The sequence below is a fragment of the Orycteropus afer genome, unplaced genomic scaffold, assembly GCF_000298275.1.
Source record: "Orycteropus afer afer isolate SDZICR_OR568_19922 unplaced genomic scaffold, OryAfe1.0 scaffold00331, whole genome shotgun sequence".
Classification (NCBI taxonomy): Eukaryota; Metazoa; Chordata; class Mammalia; order Tubulidentata; family Orycteropodidae; genus Orycteropus; species Orycteropus afer.
In genome coordinates this window covers 2,549,059-2,564,424 of record NW_006921918.1, presented here as the reverse complement: position 1 = coordinate 2,564,424, position 15,366 = coordinate 2,549,059, and positions in this window count along the sequence as shown.

Here is a 15,366-nt window from a genome sequence, read left to right as displayed (position 1 = left end):
TATTCATGAGGGATATTGTTCTGTAGATTTCCTTTTGAGTGATGTCTTTGCCTGTTTTTGTTATCAAGGTTATGCTTGCTTCATAAAATGAGTTTGGGAAGATTCCAACCTTTTCTATAGTTTGAATAAGATTGGTATCAGTTCTTCTCTGAATGTTTGATAGAATTTTCTGGTGAAACTGTCTGGGCCAGGACTTTTTTAGTTGGTAATTTTTTGATGACCTGTTCAATTTCTTCTTTTGTGATGGACCTGTTCAACTTTACCACATCAGTCTATGTTGGTTTAGGTAAGTTGTTTGTTTTTATAAATCTGTCCATTTCTTCCATATTTTCAAATTTGTTGGAGTGCAGTTCTTCATAGTATCCTGATATTCTCCTTTTTATTTCAGTTGGTTCTGTTGTGATGTCACCCATTTCATTTCTTATTTGTGTAATTTTTATTCTCTTCTTCTTTTCCTTTGTTATATTTGGCAATGGTTTTTCAAGTTTATTAATCTACTCAAAAAACCAACTTCTGGTCTTACTAATTTTTTTCTGTTACTTTTCTATTTTCTGTTTCATTGATTTCTGCTCAAATCTTTATCATTGCCTTTCTTCTGGTGACTGTAGGCTTTTCTTGCTGTTGTTTTTCTAATTATTAGAAATGTTGATTTAAAGTGTTGATTTTGGCACTTTCTTCTTTTTTAATATTTGTATTTATTGCTGTAAATTGGCTTCTGATCACTGCTTTTGCTGTGTCCTAAAGATTTTGGTATGTTGTGTTTCCATTTTCATTTGATTCAAGGAATTTTTTTAATTTCATTTTCTTTTTCTTCTCTTACCCAGTCTTTCTTAAGGAGGGTGTTGTTCAGTTTACATGTGTTTATTCTTTTTCCATTGATCTTCCTATTGTTGATTTCTAATTTGATAGCATTATTATTTGAGAAAATGCTTTGCAGTATTTCAATGTTTTTAAATTTATTAAGACTTGCTTTATTGCCTAACATGTGGTCTATCATGGAGAATGTTCTATGTGCACTGGAAAAGAATGTATACTGTCCTGTTGTTGGGTGAAGTACTAAGTAGATGTCTATAAGGTTAAGTTGGTGGATTGTATTGTTTAGCTCTTCTGCAACTTTGTTGCGTTTCTTTCCAGTTGTTCTATCTTTCATGAAAGAGATGTGTTAAATTCTCCCACTATGACTGTGCAGTTATCTAATTGCTTTTCAACTCTTAAAGTCTGATTTGTGTATTTTGGGGATCTTTCACTGTGTCCATAGATACTTATTATGGTTATTTCTTCTTGTTCAATAGATATTTTAATCATTATATAATGTCCATTCTAGTCTTATATGGTGGTTTTTGTCTTAAAGTCAATTTGATCAGAAACTAATATTGCCACTCCTACTGTTTTATGGTTGCCATTTGCCTCATATATCTTTTGTAACCTTTGGTTTTTAGTCTATTTTTGCCCTCATCTCTTAGGTGTGTCTCTTGTAGACAACATATTGATGAGTTTTGTTTTCTTATCCAGTCTTTAACTCTCCATCTCTTGATTAGTGGATTTAATCCATTAACAGTGTAATTATTGACAAGTATCAATTGGTTGTTGTCATTTTGTTCTGTGTTTTTTGATGGTGTTCCTGGTTTCTTTGTTTCATATTATTTTCTGTGGTGAGCTCATTATGTTTATGAATCATGTTAACATTTCTTTTGTTGCTGTTGTTTTAGTACTTGGTGAATATTTGTGCTTGTCCTCTTTTTTATTGTGATGTGAAGGTTTATAATTTTTCTTTGAGGTTACCTATGATTTTTAATTTTCTTCCTGAGTTTAGAATAGTCCATTCTATCTTGCAACCCTCTTGACTTCCTCACCATTTAGAAGTTCTGTAACTATACAGTATTTTCCCTTTTTGGTTTGTAGTTCTCCTCCTTTGCCAATTGATGTCTCTGGTTCCCTGTTTAAAATCTTGTAAGCCTATTTTGCTTTGGATATCTCAATAGCCGTGGCTTCTGGCTTATATCATCTAGTGTATTAATGGTGGATTTTTGTTTGCTATTTTTGATTCTCTACTCAAAGGACTCCCTTTATTATCTCTTGTAAGGTTGGTCTGGTTTAACAAATTCCCTTAGTTTCTTCTTATCTGGAAATCTCCTAATTTCACCATCATATTTGAGGGACAGTTTTGCTGAGTATAGAATTCTTGGCTGAAAAATTTTCTCTTTCAGGATTTTATTTATATACCTTCCCATTGCCTTCTCGCTTGCATGGTTTCTGCTGAGAAATCAGAGCTTATTATTACTGGTTGTCTTTTATAAAAAACTTTTTGTTTTTCCTGTGCTACTTTCAGGATTCTTTCTTTGTCTTTGGTTTTGATGAGTTTGATGATGTTATGTCTTGGTGATTTTCTTTTGAGGTCTATTCTGTTTGGGGTTTGTTGGACTTCCTGAATGGATATATTCTCATCTTTCATCATATCAGGGAAGTTCTCTTCCAACAAATCTTGGACAATTTTCTTAGTTGTTTCATTTTTCTCTTCCTGTTCTGGAATTCCAGTGACATGTAGGTTATTCCTTTCCATGGTATTGCACATGAACCTTAGGTTTTCTTCTTTTTGTTTTGATCTTTTTTCTGACTGATCCCTTTCCAAAGAAGTATTCAGGTATTTGTCTTCAATCTCATTAATTCTGTCTTCCAATGCATCAATTCTACTCTTTTATCCTTTCAATGTGTTCTCTATTTCTGATCATTTATTATTAATCTTCTGGATTTCTATCTGCAGATTTTTAATCCTTTCTAATTTTTCATTTATTTTGTCATTTTGTTCTTGTAATTTCTTCCAACATTCTTCTGGTGTTTTGTCTGTGTTTCCCTTAATTTTGTCAGTGTTTTCCTTATCTGTCTCTCAATTCTTTGAAGATACCTAAATGCAATCCTTTTGAATTCCTTATCAGGGAGTTCCAATGCTGCTTCTTCCTCAGGGAGGTGTTCTGTGTCTGTATACTGGCCTTTGTTTCTACCACTTTATCTTGCTTCTTTGTATGGACTGTGATGGTATGTTGTCTCTAAGACATTGTGACATTGTGGTATTTAGATCTCTGTTAACTGTTTGTGAAGAGCAGTTAAAGGGTGAGTCAGGCTTTTCTTGCTGGTCATTTATCATTGGCCAGTTGGTGGAGTAGGAAGTGGTGGCTCTCATTCATTAAGTGAAGCTGCAGGAGTTGTGGGTGCAGTTGTGTTGTATGGGCACTGTTGCTGTCTCCCATTCAGTTAGAGAAAAACAACAATCAAAAAACCATCAAAAAAGTAAAAGCAAGTGGACAAAAAAAACTCACCACACAAACACACAGGAACAATCACCCAAAAAAGAAGAAAAAAGTAGGGAAAAAATGCAGTATCTGGGGAGAAGGCAATAAGAGACAAAAGATAGAGTAAGAGAATAACGAAAGAAAAAAATGGGAAAAATTAAAAAAGAAAAGCAAGAAATGAGGTTAACTATGAGAAAGAAAAAAGTGGGAACCAGGAACAAGCAAGAGGGAAAAAGCTGAAGACTAGATCCTGAAAAGTGAAGAATAAAGAATAATAATAAAAATATAATAATAATAATAAAATAATAATTTTAAAACAAACAAATACAAACTGAAAAAAAAAGGGAAAAAAATCTTTGCAGGTCAAGGCAGGGCACCCAAGCTCTGTCTGAACACACAGACTGGAATGGAATTCCTGCTGGCCCAGATGATGGGTGGGAGTGAGGGATAGCCACACCTCCATTTACCAAGAGCGTATAGGGTATAAGAATAACAAGGGGAATAGCACACCTTTCCAGTCTTTTGTATCCTTTATCCTCTGTATCTGTTTTATTGGGTTCCCCCTTTCCTTGTTGAAGAGGGTCTGCGGAGTCGATCTGCCTTCTTGTCTTTCGTGATATTAGGGAAGTTCTCTGCTTTCAATCTTTTCTCTCTTTGCTTTTTATTTATTTATTTTTTCTGCTCTTTATATAGTCCCACAAAACTCTTAGACTTTCTTCTTTTTTCTTCATTCTGTTTTCCCTGCTTGTTCTTTGAAAAATTACTAGCAGAGATTTGTCCTTTGTTTAACTGATTCTAACTTCCATTGATTCAATTCTAGTTTTATATCTTTCCATTGAGTATTTATTTCTGATGTTTTATTCTTAATATTCTGGATTTCTAGTTGCCTTATTCTTTTCTCATAATCTTTCTCCATAGTTATGACCTAAGTAATATTTATGTAGCCCAATAACACTTTAAAGACCATGAGCTACTGTCATTGTTCTAAATATAATCCAAACCAAACCACACTCACTGCTGTCAGGTCGGATCCAACTCATAGCTATCCGTCCTCGTGTTTCCAAGGTGATATCACTGCAAACATAGATTGCTCTATCTTCCTTCCAAGGAGTGGCTGGTGGGCTTGAACCACTAGCCTTCTGGTTAGCAGTCAAATGCCTTTAGCACTATGCTATCAGAGCTCCTGTTCTAAATAAAGACCTGAAAATTACTTCCATTTCCAAACTTTAGAGAATTGGCAACATCTTAATATCAGTGGCATGGAGTAGGGTGAGAATACAGGGAATGGAAATGGTTTGTCCTGAGGGAAGAGTAATTGTTTAGAAATGGAACTAGAACTTTTTAGAATTGCTAGACTATGGTGCTGATTAAAAGAATATAACATTTTGTTGGTGATATTATTGTTTTAATTTTTTTTTATTAATAAGCTTTCTCTTATTGCCTGCACCAGAGTAGGCTGTTTCCTTCTAACCACTACCTTTGGTGAATTTGGGTTTTTTGATCAACTTGAAATATTATACTCTTAGCCATTGAAAATGCTACTATTCAAAACTAAGCAGTCTGCAGCTAATCATGGCAATGGAGTGGGACTTTGATAGTGCATAGGGTCACCATGAATTCTGAGTGTACTGAAGGCAGATAATAACAAAAACAATAATTTTAAAAAGGATGGTAATACTTTTCCTTTAAAAATGGTGACTACTCTGAATGGAATCACAGTAGAAAGTCCTGAAAAATTGGGAGATCAATGTGGAACTAAACTCAAAATAATTTAAAAGACAATGCTTGCTGCTCTGATAGAGACTGATATAACCCCTGATACTATGGGCCTTAATCACCCTTCAAGCCTAAAACTGAACTCACCCTTATAAGTTCAGCCAAACAGGCCTATGGGGTGAACAATAATACCAAGGAGGTATGCACTTCTTGGAACAATCAAGTACACAAAATCAAAAAGGCAGCATCTTCCCAGGGATAAAGCTTATAAAGCAGGAATGGGTAGGAAATAAGGATGAACAGAAATTGTAACCATAGGGAGGAAGTGGAAAGAATGCTCTTACATTGTGTGGATTTCATTCAAAGTGACAAAACAAAATACCTTATCATTTAATGGAAAACCAATTGGCTTCATAAAATTTCACTCAAATCACAACAGTTAAAAAAAAAAGTAGCTAAAAAAGAAATTTATTTTTTCCATTAGCAACTTCCTTCACTGCCACTCCTTCCCCTTCCATAATCTATTTTTCCAAAGATAATACTTTTCCATGGTACATTTAGCTTTCCAAATTTTATCTCTGGAAAGAGTAAAGAGAAGTAAAAGTAAGAACTGAATATCAGTTGGCATTTATGAATGAAAAGTTTGCGAAAACATAAACAGAACGTAAAATTTCATGAAATAATACATTTTATTTAGTTCATAGAGAGAATGAGCGTTGAAACTGGTATGATAGTGGTATATAGTCACTGTATGCATTGCTGTGTTCATGGAAAGAGAAGAATATTGTTTGAGTTGCACTAGCTTACAACTAGAGTTGTGACTAAATTAACAAATAATATATATTTAAAATGAGAAAGGGAGCAGTATTTACTTTGAGTTGTCTACTCTGTCTCACGTTCGTGATAGGTATGTCACATATTAATTTACATAATATTCCCAACGATCATACAAAATGGTTTTCAGTGTCTTCATTTATAGGTAAGTAACTAGAGATCATAAAATTTGAATAACTTGCCTTTTTCTTTTTACCTATTAAGTGGCATACAATAATTTTTATCAAAATTAGTCTGAGTAAAACTTTGTTCTCATTTAATTTCACCAAACTGCATGAAAAATGTAGACAGAAATAAAAATGCAATAATTGAGACTGAACCCCTAAAAATATCTTATATCCAAACTAAGTAATATTAAAAATGTTAATTATTACTATGTATTTATTATCTTTAGATTGTAGTGATAGAACTACTGTCTCTGTCTTAAGTAAGGCTGGAAAAATGTTTAACCCAGGAATTCCTTTATAGAATCACTTCAATTAAAGAACTAAACTGTGTGTGCAATTGAAGTGTACTCATAGTGTGTAGTGTGTGTATGTGTGTATGTATGTGTGATTTACATTGAAGTTTGGAATGGAGTATCTTTCAAAAATTCACATGACATTCTTATAAATATATTTTGAGAAATGTATTTTTAAGATTTTTTTTTTTTGGTAACCTAAAGTCAGAAGTAGGAGCTCTGGTAGCATAATGCCTAAAACACTTGACTGCTAACCAGAAGGCTGGAGGTTCAAACCCACCAGCCACTCCTCAGAAGGAAGAAGGCGCAATCAACTTCCATAGTGATACTCCCTCAGAAACCCAAGGAGGGGTCGCTATGAGTCGGGTCTGACTCGAGGGCACATAACAACAACAACAATAACAAAGTCAGAAGTAATAGTATTTATTATTTGTAGTAAACCAATGATACCATAGTAATGTTCCTCTTTATTACAATTTTCACAGTTCTATGATTATAAATTACTGTGTAATTTATTTTTACTCCACTCTATGCTTTTTGAAGGAATCCTGATGGTGCAATGGTTAAGACCTGGGCTGCTATCCAAAAGGTCTGAACCCACCAGATGCTTAGGAGTGGGAAAAATCAAGCAATCTACTTTCATAAAGATTCCAGCCTTGGAAACTACGGTGCTGTTCTATTCTGTCCTATAGGGTCGTAATGAGTTTGAATCAATTGGAAAGCACACAAAAATAACAACTTATTTTCTTTTTTAAAACAGCACTGAATATTAAAAAAAAAAAAGTAAAAAAAAAGTTTTGCAGAATAAGGACAATAGAATCAACAGATAACACAAAGCAAAGCTTAGAGCACTTTTAGAATAAGTGATCTCAGTCTTTCATAATATTTTCATCAGAAATTTAATATTATTATTATAAGAGACAACAAAGAAAAATTAAGTTGGATGGCCAGATTTCTATGAATTTCTATTGTCAATCATATTTTTAATATTGAAATTGGAGAAAAAGCCTTCCCCTAAATCCAGGACCTTGAACTCAGACTTACAGAATCCTAAACTATGAAGAAATAAATTTCTGTTTGCTAAAGCCACTCAATGGAAGCAGCAGTTAGGACATTAGATTATGTGTGACACTGGGAAGGTCAACCATGAAGGAACTGTTTAAAGTGCTGAGGAGCAAGGATGTCTTCTTGAGACTAAGGTGAGCCTGACACAGGCCATGATATTTCCAATCACCTTGTATGCATGTGAGAGTTGGACAAGGAATAAGGAAGACCGAAGAAGAGTTGAAGCTTTTGAATTGTGGTGCTGGTGAAGAACGCTGAAAGTACCATGGACTACTAAAAGAATTAACAGATCTGTCCTGGAGGAAGTGCAGCTGAGATGTTCCTTTGAAGCGAGGATGGCCAGACTTTGTCTCACCTACTTTGGTCATGTTGTCAGAAGGGACTATTCCCTGGAGAAGGATGTCATATTTGGTATGGTGGAGGGTCGATGAAAGAGGGGGAGGCCTTCAACGAGATGGACTGACACAGTGGCTGCGACAATGGGCTCAAGTATAGCAGGGATCATGGAGCTGGCACAGGATCGGGTGGTGTTTCATTCTGCTGTGCATGGGATCGCTATGAGTCGGAAACAACTCATTTGCACCTAACAACAACAACAACAAAGCCACCCAATTGTGGTAGTTCTGTTACAGCAGTAGTAGATAGCTAAAATAATAATCTCATAAAATCAATGTGGGAGAATGTGGTAGTTAAGGTTATATGTCAACTTGTTTGGGCCTGGTTTTGAGTGGCTGGGTAGCTGGATGTAGTTCCCTATAGTGAGGTTGGTAATCAACTCTGTAGTGTAATCTACTGGAGCAGCTTATTAGCTGTTTTAGGGATGTGGTCTGCTTCCCGTATATAAGGAGAAGTGTTGAGAAATGTCTCTACCTTTTGGCACGTTTGAATCCTGTATGTAGCCGAGTCTTCATTTAACAGCCTGCCCTGTTTCCTGCTAATCTTGGGACTATGTCTGGACTTGAACTAATGGCCTGCTCTGTTGTGTGGTAATATTGGGACTGTACCATTGTAGTTGTCGACCTTGGGTTAGTCAGCCTCAGCAGCCAGCAGCTGCCTAAGTGAAGAGACACCTCTAACACCAGTGGGCCAGGAGCAAGAGGCAGAGCTAAAGCTCTTACACCCAGCTCATAGAGCTGGCATTTGAACTTGGACTTCTAGCCTCTAAAATTGTAAGAGAATAAATTGTAAAAACACCTATTTGCATTGTTTTCTGTTAGAGCAAAACAAAGTGACCAAAACAGAGAGCACAATGTTTCTATTCTCTCCAATGGTAAAAGTTGGTTAGCAATTTCTTCCAGGAAATGCTTTCCTCAAGCAAGATATATATTTTGCAACAGATAGAAAGCAAGCAATGTTAAGGGACACATGATACATTTAGTATGTTATCCATAAACTCATTGTCCAGAGTTTGTTATTTAATATAAATTTTTTTTTTCACTTTTCCTTAAATCTTCAATTAGTCATTGGAAAATTATTGACTGTTTATGACCTTCAGGTTATTCTACAAATTCTACACCATGCATAATAAGACAAATTTATTCACCTAGAGTCCAAAATACAAAATAGGATAAATGGATAAATAACTATCTGATTAAATTATATTTTTCATAATCAAAGCTTACAAAAACAGCACAGAAATAGTTAAATACATTTTGATTCAATTGTACCTGTTTACATGGCAGAACAATTGATAACAATGACCTAGACAACTTAGTTTTTTATAAAGTTTTCAAACTGTAATAAAATGCTGTACTGTAAATCCAAAATGACCTGCAAAACTCAGGGGAAAAGTGAATATGATATCTTTCCAGTTATTCTAGCAGAGACAATATAATTTTTGAACTTCCTGACAGCTCTATTGCTTTTTCTACCATGAGCTGGCAATGTGTTACCAGTACCTTCATCAAGAAATGTTCTTTCTCCTCACACTGCAAAGTCAAGATTTCACCTATCATGCATTTATGACACGGTAGCTTAAAAAAGACACAGAAAAAAAGAAAGAATTAAACAGAAAATGAACAAAAAAATAAAGGTTAATAATAGCAAATTAGCTTTCTCTCAAAGTTTTTTTTTTTATGGCTAAAACTGTGATTTTGTATCTTGTCTAATACAACATTTTCACTTTTCAACTAAAAACTTATTTACAGTGCATCTGTAAAGATGCACAGAGAATCTGAATTTAGCCTTCATGGAAGTAGACTGAGTCTCTCAACCATATTTAATACTTTTAATGTTAGCAAATAATAATTGAGTGAATAAGACACAGCCAGTGGGTAGAGCACTACTACATATTCATAGAATATTTTGGCAATTTAAAACATATGGTTGAAAATAGCAGGAAATTAATTTCTTCCCTTCACAAATTAAGGGGGAAAATGACATTTCCACAGCTTTAAAAACATACTCAAAAGACTTTAACAAACCAGTTTTACTAGAAATGCAAATATTATGCTATAAGTTAAATGTCCTGCTGATAGTCTTCACAAGCTTGTGTGTAATATTTTGCTTCAGGACAATGTACACAAAAATAAATGGAAAAAAAAGTTTGATTCACATTTATGTCAAGTGTTTTGTTTGGAAAGTGTACTATATAGAACAATTAACTTAAAAGGATCAAGTCCATGTGGAAAGGAAGACTATCAGAGGAGAATGCAATTAAGGAAATGTTTTGCAGATGTACTGCATTTAAATTAATAAAATCTCATTAGGTTTTATGTTTGCCAATAACGGCTGGAAAAGTTACCATACATTGTAGGAACAATTACCCAAATCTTCACTGTCTCATTAGGTTTGTCATACTGTTTTCATTATAATACATTAGAACTTGCAAGTGAGCCTTCAGTAATGACATATTGTTCCAATTCTCCTTTCAGCAGGCTCTAAGATATTTTAGTATTTGTGCTATAAGCCAGCAGGTGTCTTCACTTTGCTTTTTCTGAATCAGTTTTATACACAGACCTCCAGACACAGAATGGAATGTAAAAGGGCTTTCAACAACCACATAAAACTGAATCTGATTAAAGCAATACACACTATTTTTATGATTTTTATGGTAATTCAAGACACTAAAAATGTGCACCTTTAGAGTGTATGTCTGCTCTGGTAAGACCTGTTAGTGAAAGCTATATTAATGTAGATAAACCATGCAGTATATAAAGTTTAAAGATTTGCATAACAAATGGAAGACATAGAGCTTATTTGAATATCTAAAGCATTATAAACTTCAATAAGAACAACACTGAGCTTTCAAGGCACTTGCATTCAAATGAGAAAGATTTAAAAAGGATATGATTTTTAAAATGCTTTGAAGCTTCCTATTAAAGGTCTTAGGCAGCTCAAGGTTAAAATAAATATTGGATTTAAGGTGGGTGAGAAAAGATTTAGAAGCAATTTAAAGTAGAAAACACTTAGCACTGGAATAGGATGAATGTTTATAGTTAGTGTAATTGTCAACTGACCTTCAAAAAACAAAGAGTCACTATATACTAGACACATGAAAGTAAAAACTGAAGCAAAAAAAAAAAAGAGATCCCAATTCTTACTCTACTCATTCTTTAGGATTAGAGTAAGTTATGAATCAGTCAATATTTTTCCTTGAAAAAATGAATGCATTCCTCCTTAAAAAGTATAGCTCAATTTAAACATTTGAAACAATAAGGATAAAAGTACTTGCTGATGTAGTAAGCTATCATTACAGTGAAATAGATGTGTTTGCTGGTGTCCTTTTTTTTAAAAAAAAAAAAAAAGTATATGATAGTTTGGATATCCTGTTCAATTTGTGCGCCAAATAGGGGAATAAAAAAAGCCATAGCTAATTGTGTCACAATATTCCCAGTAGTACTGCTGTACTGACTGGCGGGTATTGGGCAATCTTTCCATCATGTATTTGGAGGAAAATAAAAGAAAGAAAAAAAAAAGTAAAGACCAAAAGAACAACCACTTTTATAACAAGTATTTTTTTAAAAAAATCTCTGATATCAGAGTTTAATATGAAATGAATTCACAAGAATATGTGTATACATTCACTCACAAGCACTTTTATGGTGTACCATACATAGTGCACAGTACTACTGCCATTTAAAAATAGGTAAATAAAATAAAAGGTCGTATTTTGCAAGAGAAAATAATATATATATAGCCCTTATACCTTAAGTAAAAGACCTTGCGATCCTAAAGAACATCTGATATTGGTTTAACTAAAACTCTCCTGATTACAAATTACTTTACTCACAGCTCTATAGAAAGGATGGAATTCCTCATTTACCTACATATGCATCACCCACAGGAGTAAGTCACTGGTAACATTTCCCAGATGCCATATGCAGATGATTGTGAGAAGATGAGTGACTTGAGCCAGGGGAAGGTAAGTCAATTAACTTTATATGGAAGCATACTGTGCCAAGGCACCATTTTAGAAGTCATCTAGCAAGAATTTGAATTCTGCAGAAAAGCATCTGCAACAAACTTTTCATTGTCACAATGGTACACAGTGAAACACTGTCATTAAAGAAACCAAACTGGTTACCATTGAGTTGATTCTGGCTCGTGGAGAACCCATGTGTTACAGCATAGCTGCTGTTGTTGTTATTTGTCATAGAGTCAGTCCCGACTCCTAGCGACCCCTCCTTGGGTTTCCGAGGCAGTTATCACTACGGAAGAAGGATTGCCCAACCTTCCTTCTGAGGAGTGGCTGGTGGGTTTGAACCGCCAGCCTCCTGGTTAGCAGTCAAGTGCCTTAGGCACTATGCTACCAGAGCTCCCATCTACTCCATAGATTTTTCTTGGCTGGAATCTTTCCCAAAGTAGGTTATTATGCTTTTCCCCCATGGTCCCTCTAAACTAAAAAACCTCTGGCCAGCAATCAAGGGAAAACCATTTGTACCACTCAGGGACCTACACTTCAGCTACTATTATTTAATATGTAAAGAAAAGTACAAGTGCTTTAAAACACCTTAATGCATATTCATATATACACTGATGATCTTACATGATAGGTGAAAGTGAATTTATCCCACATTATTTTCAAATCAAGTAAGTAGATTGCCCAACCTTCCTTTCAATAATTTCCTGGTGGGTTTGAACCACTAGTGTTCTGGTTACCAGTCAAGTGCCTTAGGCACTACACTACCAGAGCTTATATATATACATATATATGTTGTTAGGTGCCGTGTAGTCATCTTTGACTCATAGTGACCCTGAGTAGAAGAGAATGAAATACTGCAGGGTCCTGTGTCAGTGTCATCATCCTTGCTATACCTGAGGCCATTGTTGCATCCACTGTATCAATCCTTCTCATTGAGGGCCTTCCCCTTTTTCATTGACCCTCCACTTTACCAAGCATGTTTTGAATGGTCCATTATGACAACATGACTGAAGTAGATGAGACAAAGTCTGGCTCTTCTTACTTCCAAGGAACATTCCGACTGTACTTCTTCCAGGACAGATTTGTTAGTTCATTTAGCTTTTAGCAGTCCATGGTACTTTCAGTGTTCTTCACCAACACCATAACTCAAAAACATCAACTCTTCTTCTCTCTTCCTTATTCATTGTTCAGCTTTCACATGCATAAGAGGTAATTGAAAATATCATGGCTTGGGTTAGGCACATCTTAGTCTTCAAAGAGGTATCTTTGCTCTTCAGCACTTGAAAGCTTTTGCAACAGATTTGCCCAATGCAATATATCATCTGATGTCTTGACTGCTGCTTCCATTGGTGTTGATTATAGAGCCAAGTGATATGAAATCTTTGACAATATCAAACTTTTCTCCATTTATCATGATGCTGCTTATTGGTCAAGTTGTGAAGATTTTTGTTTTCTTTATATTGAGCTGTAATCCATACTGCAGACATCAATTTTCATTAGTAAGTGCTTTGAGTCATCCTCAATTTCAGCAAGCAAAGTTGTGTCATATGGGTATAGCAGGTTGTTAATGAGCCTTCCTCCAATCCTGATGCCATGTTATTCTTCATATAGTCCAAGTTCTTGGATTATTTTCTCACCATACAGGTTTAATAAATATGGTGAAAGGATACAACCCTGACACACTCCTGTCCTGATTTTAAGCCATGCAGTATCTCCTTGTTCTATTTGAATGACAGCCTCCTGGTTTATGTATAGTTTGCTCATGAGCACAATTAAGTGTTTTGGAGTTACCATTCTTCTCAATGTTCCATAATTTGTTATGATCCACAAAATCAAATGGTTTTGCATAGTCAATAAAACACAAGTGAACATCTTCCTGATATTCTTTGCTTTGAGCCAAGATCCATCTGACATCAGCAATTATATCCCTCATTCCATGTTGTCTTCTGACTCTAGCTTGCATTTCTGGAATTTCTCTGTCAATATACTGCTACAATTGTTTTTGAATTATCTTCAGTAAGATTTTACTCGCTTGTGATATTAATCATATCGTTCAGTAAATTCCACATTCTGTGGGATCACCTTTCTTTAGAATGGGTAAAATATGGATTGCTTTCAGTCAGTTGGCCAGGTAGCTGTCTTCCAAATTTCTTGGCATAGACAAGTGAGTGCCTCCAGCGTGGCATCTGTTTGTTGAAACATCTCAGTGTGTATTCTGTCAATTCCTGGACCCTTGTTCTTCGTCAATTCCCTCAGTGCAGCCTCAGCTTCTTCTTTCAATACCATTGGTTCTTGATCATAGACCATCTCTTGAAATGGATGAACATCAGGCAGATCTTTTTGGTACAGTAACTCTGTATTCTTGCCATCTTCTTTTGATGTTTCATGCAACATTCAATATTTTGTCCATAGAATCTTTCAATATTGCAACTTGAGGCTTAATTTTTTTCTTCAATTCTTTCAGCTTGAGAAATGCAGACCATATTTTTCCTTTTTGGTTTTCTAACTCTGGGTCTCTGCACATATCAGTAAAATAATTGACTTTGTCTTTTTTGAGGTGCTTTTTGAAATCTGTTCAGCTCTTTTTTCTTGTCATTTCTTCCATTTGCTTTAGCTACTCTCCATTCAAGGGCAAGTTTCAGAGTCTCTTCTGACATCCATTTTGGTCTTTTCGTATTTTCCTATCTTTTTAATGAACTTTTGTGTATATATATATATATGGTTGAAAGTAACAGAACTGATTAAAAGATTCTTTTGAAATGTTTTGAGTTAAAGGTGACCTCAAGTTGACCTTTTGGAAGCTTATCCGCAGTCTTTTCTTCTGAGGTATCTCCCAGTTCATTTGAACTTCCAATCTTTCAGTTAGCAGTCAAGAGCTTAACCATTTGCACAACCCAGAGACTCCTGGATAGAGATTTTTTAAAAAGTTACAAATAAAGTGAAAATTTAACCATTGAACAGAGGTTTGTTTGCCTTTTAACTTAATATTTCTCATACGTAACTCATACATACCTTAAAGGAATTGATTCTTCCATTTTTGATTGCTAAATCTGTAAGCATGGATCTTATATATGGATGATCAAAATGTGATCCACTAACTATGAAGGACAGCACTTACAACCCATTTACCATATGACACAGGCTTTCTTTGTTCTTTTTTCTTTTCTTTTATTTTTTGAATTTTCATTGTGCTTTGGGTGAATGTTTATAGAGCAAATTCATTTTCCATACAGCAGTTCATACTTATTTTGTCTCATGACATTGAATGCAATTCCTCACAATGTAAAAGTTCTCTTCCCACTTCCTCCCTGTAATTACTTCTTTTCTGTGTCCTTCCCTCCCATGCACTCCCCCGTCCCCCAAGATGTATCCCTGTGCAAACACTGCCTTTCTGTTTTCCAAGGAGTTTATCTACCTGATGTAAATATTCACCCCATATGCCTGTCACTCTACAGAAGTGAGTTATATTGCAGACCCAAAGGAAGGGTGGCTGAAGTCCATAGTCTCAGGGGTCTCATCAAGCTCTATCAGACCAACAAACCTGGTCTTTTTCTTTTCTTTCTAGGATTTTGAATTTTGTTCCACATTGTTCTCTCATGGTCATATAGACTGAGGATCACATGGTTTACCAGTCCTTTGCA